The sequence below is a fragment of the Uloborus diversus genome, chromosome 1 (assembly GCF_026930045.1).
Source record: "Uloborus diversus isolate 005 chromosome 1, Udiv.v.3.1, whole genome shotgun sequence".
Lineage (NCBI taxonomy): Eukaryota > Metazoa > Arthropoda > Arachnida > Araneae > Uloboridae > Uloborus > Uloborus diversus.
In genome coordinates, this window is record NC_072731.1 from 240638780 (window position 1) to 240646955 (window position 8176).

The window sequence follows — 8176 nt, forward strand, 5'->3', positions numbered from 1 at the left end:
ATATATATATATGTATGAGAATTTACTGATGTCTTATGAAATTAATTCAGCTGATACACTGCCCACTGTGAATAGTATAATAATCAAAACTTGTTTTTAAAGCATAATGTCCATAAAAATGTGCACTACTCATGTATTACAAATTTTGTGAGCATGCTATATAACTCTAAGATTCTCTGAAGACATATTTCTTTATAAATTTATTTTTGTACTGAAAATTAATATAACAGCAAAGTAAATGTAATATAAGGCATAGTTCCTTGCATTATTCAGATATTCTGACCAAGCATTTAGCAAGAAAAAGTACTCTTTTTTTTTTTTTTTTTTGGATTTGAAGCTCACCGTTTTTCTCCTAGAAAATTTAGCATTTTTAGTGTAATAGTTTATCATCAGAGAGAAAATTGTGCACTCCACTGAGAACTTATACAGCTACTTTAAATTCATACTTTATTTCTGAATAATGTATGTTAGTGACTATGTTACTTAGCGTTACTTCTTTGCATTATTTTGTTATTTATTTTCCTACTTTCTTAGTACTTCACATGTATATTTTTCAAGAACACATGATTTTAAATTTGAGGAAATATAAACAACCTAGCATCTGTTAGTTGTTCTTTTTTTTTTTTTTTTTTTTTTTTTTTTTTTTTTTTTTGTAAAAACTCGACATTTTAAACTTTTTTCTTTGGAATCAATCTTACTTAGTTCATGTACTGTACTGCATCTCGTGTTTTGTTAAGAGCTAAAAACTTTAGACAGTGGGCTAATAGACTAATTGAAAACCAATATTGTGCTTTATTTAAATTTCACTATTTTATGTCATTAAAGTTTTTAAACTGTAGTTAATTATTTAACTAATAGATTTTGGATGATGGTTTGTGATACTTGCCATATTTTTTACTATTTATTTTCATATATCTTCAAAATAAAATTTGCACTTGCAAAGTTGACTTGCCTTTTTTTAATGATTCTTTGTAATTACTTTTTCTTATACCAGACACTTGAAAAAAATATGCAGTTTGTAGCTTGAAACTTCCTTATCACATAATCGAAAAAATATGTACATATTTAAGAACAGAAAGAACATAATATTTTTAAAATATGAAATGCATGATGATTCCCTAAATAACCATTTTGAATAACATTATCCAGGTAAGATAATACTTGAAAAAGAAATTTAGAACCGCAACTTAAGCATTATATTCTTTTTTTAAAACCAATTTTACACATAAAGTGCATAGTGTTTTTTTTTTTTTTTTTTACTTTGGTTGTTGATTGCAGCAATTGGACAAATTTTAGCAAGTATAAATTTCCATTCAGAGTAAAAGATTTTAACTGAATAGGTTTTTTTTTACTGGTAGTCAAAATGTAGTTCAGAACTAATTATATTTACTAGGGTTACTTTATTGCAGTGATGCTTCTTATTTGTGATTGGCAGCCAGACTGAACTGCAAAAACCAAAAAAAAGAAAAGATGTAGAAAAGGGTTCCACCTACTTCCTTCAACGGGCATGCATAGAGCTTTGTTCATACAAATCGTTTTACAGTTTAAATCCAGCGAACCATCCATAGCGCATTCAGCTGTTAACAGAAAGGATGGTGGTTCAATCCAACCCGAGAGAGTGATATGTTTTTTAATTAAAAAAAAAAAAAAAAGGCTGTCAGGGTACTTTCTGATTTAAGCTATATTTTTGGAATAACATAAGTTTATAATGTTGAAGTATTACTGAAACTACAAATTAGTTTCAGTTAATACAGTTAAATCTTTAAGTCAACATTATTAACTTCATTAAAAGCGCTTTTGTTATTCAATAAAAACGTAGCTTCTGTCCACCAGCCCTGTCTGCCTTTTTTTTTTAAGTAGGGCTCATGCTTAGAATTTGCATGACTTAAACAGTCGCGGGAAATATCACACCATAACTCTTCACGCCTAGATGATCACACTACACTGAACTATGATACCTCTCAGGACATTGATCATATATTACACTATAGGAAGATACCCCCCCCCCTCCACACACACGCACACCTAAGTACGCCACAGCAAATCACTTCAAGGGAACTGCATCAAGCTCTCTAATACTGAACGTTTCCCCTTGAGAGTAACAGCTATACTTTAAGAATTATTCAGACAGAAATTGGTATACAGGCGGACTTCGATGGGAACAGGTTCTAATTTCATTTTTGTTCTAACGCTCCAAGGGGTTGGAACAATATAAAACTAATGCAAGGATTCAAATAAAAATTGATAATTCCCCCCCCCCCCCCACAGCTTTGAGAATCAAAAGATAATCGTTTTTTCTGTACAGTATATGGTAATTTTCCTTTTGTCGTCTTAGACCAACCATATGCCCCCTCCATTGAAATTAAATCATATTCTCTTCTAAAAGTTGTTTCTGGTTACGCCTCCACTGAATAGTTCCAAAAGCTATTTGGCACTATAGCTCCTAATGAGGAAATTGCATATATAAATGCAAAATTAGATAGACAGCCGGAAAAACCTTATTGTATCTATCTACTCTATTGAGTTCAACAAAATTCATTTTCCCATTCCATTTAAAAGGCTTCTTTTTCTGTGACAAAGCATAACAATATAGTGCTAAAAAAATTAGTTTAGCTTAAGTAAGCTTTTTATCATTTCAAAGTTCCCGGTTTTTTCTATTCATTTAAATTCTCGGAGATTTTTTGCTCTACCATGAAGTTCTCCAAATAACAATGGCGGCAATTCGGGGCGACTGCCCTGCACTTTTTCCATCATCAAAGATTGTCTCATGGTTAAGATTTCAATTTCGAAACATTCTGGGTGAAATTACATAAACATTAACGTCATAAAGTATTGTTTAAAATTTCAGTTTTAAAACTTCTATTTTGAAAATTTTCCGGGAGAAAATCCTTGAGCGCACTCCCTTCTTCTTTCAAAGATGGCCTAATTTGTTTGAGAGAAAAAAAATCACTAAGCACTTATAAGCCCCACTCGCCGCCTCTGCCAAATAACCTGATAAAGCATCACTTTCTATTTATAATTCCTAAAGAAACCCAAAATTCGGAATGGAGTTTCCGGTCGTATTGTACTGAGAACATGTAAGGGACGGTTCAAGATGGGACTGCTTTTGTATTGAACTCTAATTTTCGAACATCCTAAGGGTGATCAGTGAAAACGCGACTAGCATACTGTGAATCTATTTGTGTTGTATGGGTGCATATGCACACCAACTTTTGCTGTATTCCATAAATACAACATTTTCTTTTATTTATTAGATGAAAAGAACGTAAAAGCGTGCTCTACGAATATTTTTGTTACAAACGGAGCATTTTTAACCGGTGACGTCACCTGTCAAAGTTCGAAGTGATTGGTAAATACTGGGTGGCAACACCATTCCGAAAGCGTCAGCGAGTCAGCGCGATTTCTTGTATCTTGTTTACACCGATGATGTGATTTTACTTCTTATTTGCGTGCAGAAATAAAATCATTGTTTCTAGGCTGTTAGTTTGTAAAAGTCATTGTTTAATTATTTTCTTGTTTGTTTCTTTTATCTACTGTCAACGATCTGGAGTGTTGTCGTATTTCTGTGCAAGATTCGAGATCTTTTCTTCATAATGTTGATTCGAACACTGAAATCCTCTTAGAACTTTAAGAAGTTTTAGGAAATTACTCATTTTTAAAGTTCTAAATCTTTTTGATTCGAACGTACTTGGAGTTCATCCTTGAGATGTGATCGACACTACTAGCATAATTAAAGGTTTGTTTGTGTAAAATACGATTTTATTTTTTGCAGTATTTTCAAACTTATAAAAATTAAATCATTAAAGTTTGTCGTTTCTATTGAGTTTTTTAGCGCAAGAGTCGCAATAGGCTATACTGCGCCCAATAAAGTCTGAAGTTCGTTCATGAAGTTTAGACTTTATTTTTTTGTTTCATTTAACTGAACAGCAGATGTTTTGTTATTATTGTTGTAGTTTTTAAAAAAAATTAATAGCACATAATTCACTCTGCGGAAAAACATTGAGGTAAAAGCAGAAAAATTGAGTAAAGTTTGAGTGTTGTTATAAAATATCAACCGAATTTGTATAATAGAATGTTGGGGGGGGGGGGGGGAATCTAGGTTGAAATTTTGTAAACGAATGGCAAATTATGCTGCAATAGATAAATGGTTCTTTCGAAGGATAAAAACACGTAGTAATGAAGACAATGTTTACATTTTTTAAAAATATGAATATTTTTGCCATGGTTGCATTTATAGCAGGGGAGGGGGGACAATTTTCAATTAAGCATTTTACAATAATGCTCTGTATTTGATGATACTAGGAAATAATGTTTCATGTAGAGAATTGATTTCTCTTATGGGACCATTGTGACACGTACAGTGGCTCTCAAAAGTGTTCATACACCTACGATTTTCAATGAAATACACCAGTATTCATTAGTTAAAACTAATGTTATGGAATGGGTATTTAATTATAAGATCTATGATCTATTTTCAACAAAACTGCATGAAAATTTTTAATAACATAATGAAACTTGATTTTTAAGAAATCAATCATCAAAAAGTGCCAGAAACTTGATCTCACAAAAGTCTTCGTACACTTAGGAAAAATGCCAAAAAATTAGTAAATAATCTAACTTTTTAATAAGTTATTATTTAGTAGAATATCATGCAATATCATCAACAGCTTTTAAACGTCTAGGAATAGATTTCTTTTTTTTTCTTTCTTTTTTGTGCAATTTCTGAGTAAGTGTTCAGCCACACTTTGAGTCTTACTGTTTCTAATTCGCTTTTCGTTTCAATGGTGTATTTCCGTAAACTAGCCACCAGATATCTCCAAATATGTTCCATGATTTTAAATCTAGCGATTGAGGGGATATTTCTAAATTCAAAGATAATTTTTGAGGCACCAAACGTTTGCTTCTTATCGTTATCTTGATTAAAAACAAAGTTGTTTCCGATTACCAAATTTTGGGTTAATGGTTTAAAATTCTTTTTTAAAATATTTAAATGAACAGCATGATGCATTATTTCTTCAAAAAATTCCAAACTTGCAAATCCTGATGCTGATATGTACCCGCACAAAAGAGCATCTTCACCGTCCTTATTAACTGATCCAATTAAGTTCTTCAGATTAAATTCCTCAATTTTTCTTCTATTTACAATTATACAAAAATTTAACCCAAAATGTTGAATTTATTTTCATCTATATGTAAAACGTTGTTCCAAAATGTTTTGAACTTATTTGTCATTGATTTTACGACGGAAAGCGTAAGCTTTCTGTTTTTCGCACAAACAAGAAATTTTTGCGGGAAGTGATCCCATTCAATTCAGCTAATCAGAGAACTTGGCGGACAATTTTAGGTAAAAATTGAACATAAAATGTTTCATTCAATTCTGCGAAAAATTTTTCTGCACACAAATGTGTATTTTTCATAATTTTTTTAGCTGTAAATCTCCGATTACGCTTTGTTAACTTTGCCAAAAAACCTTTTCTTATCTTGTTTTCGATCAGATTCTTTTCTTTAAAGTATTTAATCAAGCACCTCACTGTAGACTGGTATAAGTTAACTAATTTAGAGACATTTCAAACCAGTTTTCGGCTACTGTGCGGGGTGGAAATCAAATTTCGAATCGTGTTTGTTGTTTTATACGCATACCTGCCATTTAAAAATAATAAGCAGAATATTAGGGAATAAATAAACGAAAAATTAAAGCCAAATGACTTTACAGTTTCATCACAATGCAATGGCGTATTTTTTCTGTCTCTTCGTTTTTTGACAAATTTCAAAAATAAAATCTGGCAATATTTTGAAAAAAACTACTGGGTTTTATTTAGAATGGCATAGGAATGCTGTGAAAAAAAAATTGGACCTTATATTAGAATTCAGTTTTGCGTTACTTTGATTTTACTACAAAATTTCAAGGTGTACGAACACTTTTGGGAGCCACTGTATAAGAGATTTTGTTGGAACTAAATTGTTTTTTTTTTAAGTATGAATAAGTATGAATTGTTTTTTAAGCTACTTTAACAACTCTCTTTCTTAGACCCTTCCTTTCCTCCTTTCAATGGGTCTATGTTACCAATTTTATTTTATTTATTTAAATAAGTTTTTTTTTTTTTTTTTTTTTTGAGAAATCTCCAATTATTTATTTGAGGTTTTTTTTTTAAATATTTATACGGGAGACTAATTTTTGTCAATATGGTTATGAATTGTCTGCTTTTTGCATTCATTATTTTTATTATTATTTTTTTTTTTTTTTTTCAAGGCTTAACTTTTCAACAGATTTAACATCAAAAACATTTTTTTTTTTTTGTTTAAAACCAAATTCTTCCAGGACTTAAACAGCAAAATAATTTCAACTAAATACAAAATTTTCAGACTTTCAATTCCTATTATTATTATACCAATCTTAAACTTAAGATTTGTAAGAAACCTTAAAGATATATGCTATAAATATAACCTTAATGATTAGTGTAATGGTCCAAATTTGCTATAATAACTTTTATATCTTTATTAATGCCATTTTCTTTTTTATGCATATGCCTCATATTACCTAATCTGGAAAAGCACCAGTCACAAGTATGACAAGTACAATCCTAATGCAATTCTTGATTGCAAAAACATAATTTGAATTCAAGAAGGAAAATGTATGCTTTGAAATTTCATTTTCTTTATGAAATATAAAATTATATGTTTTCTAATTTAAATTTTCTTATATTATACAAGCAGGAAAATCATATGTGAAAAAATTGACATTTTCATTTTTGAATTTTCTTACTTTGTTTTGGGTCACCCTACTGGTTAAACCATATGTAGTGATAAATAATTACATTTGTTGCAGTAAATACTGTTAGGAGTATTGGCTAGGATGTGATTTAATTTAATTTTTTTGTATCAAAATATATTAATACAGGGGTCTGTCCAGGATTTTTCATAGGGTCTGTTTTTTGTGAAAAATCAAATAATTTTGTGAAAAATGAATTAATTTTGTGAAAAATCAAATAATTCCACAAAAAAAAAAAAAAAAGTTAAAACTAAATTTTAGAATTTAGAGATGACGCAAACTGCGTCATTTAAACTTAAGTTTGGGTGTTTTCCTCTTCTATGTCGAGAATATCATTCTGGAGTGTAATTCTAGTATTTGGCCAGGGGGGGGGGGGACCTCGCTCTCTCAAGTATCAATATTTATCTACCATTCTACATTATGTTAAATTATACTAGAAATATTTCTGTACAGTGTTTAACATAATTGTAATTGCAACAAAAAGAAAAAAAAATCAGACAAGGGTTCAGCATTTACCTTTTTGACTCAAGACACTCTTAAAAAGCACCGAATTTCATTTAAAACTTATAAATTCCGTGATTTTAACAAAAAAAAAAAAGATTTTATTTGGTTACCTCTTAACAAAGCTTACTAAACATCAAAAATTCAAAAAATCAGATTTTCATAGCGGATGCAAAGAGATCGCAATTCTCAAAGTGAAGGCATCAAAAATATAACAACGGCTTTATACAAGAAATATTTTTGATAAAATTATTTTAAGATTGCATTTTACAGTCTTAGGATAAACATATCATTAGTATTTGTGGATACAGTCAAAGCAAAAGAAAAAAAAATTAAACCATCGATTCCGCATTTTTTTTTTTAACTCATAAAAGAAAATGGAATTTTGCTTTTAAAACTTGAAATAAGAGTTCTAACGAAAATAAAGAGACTTTTCATTTATTTGCATCCTAATAAAGTGAAGTTAGCTTGAAAAAAGAACAAAATATGATTCTCATATCAGATGTTAAAAGATTGCATTTTTCAAAATGAAGACATCTAAAGGAAAAAAACTGTAATTAAAAGAGTTTATTTAAAGTTAATCATCCTTGTTAGCACCGAAAATCAAACCTAATATAATTTTCTCCAAAAATAACAGTTAAACATCGCACCTCACCCTAAAAACACAAATATTGACAAGTTGGTAAAATGATGAGAATATTTTCTAATCAAGTCATTATAAAGGTTCAACGCCAGACGCTAAGTGCTGATAATTTTGAAGTTGGTAACCCTATCTGAAGTGATCATATTTTTTCTCCACCCTTACCATCCCTTTGCAGTTCATTTAACTGATATATATTATCATTGTTTATTAAATCATGGAGGGGGGAGTGCTTACCGATGCCTTTTTAGAAAATTTTACAACAA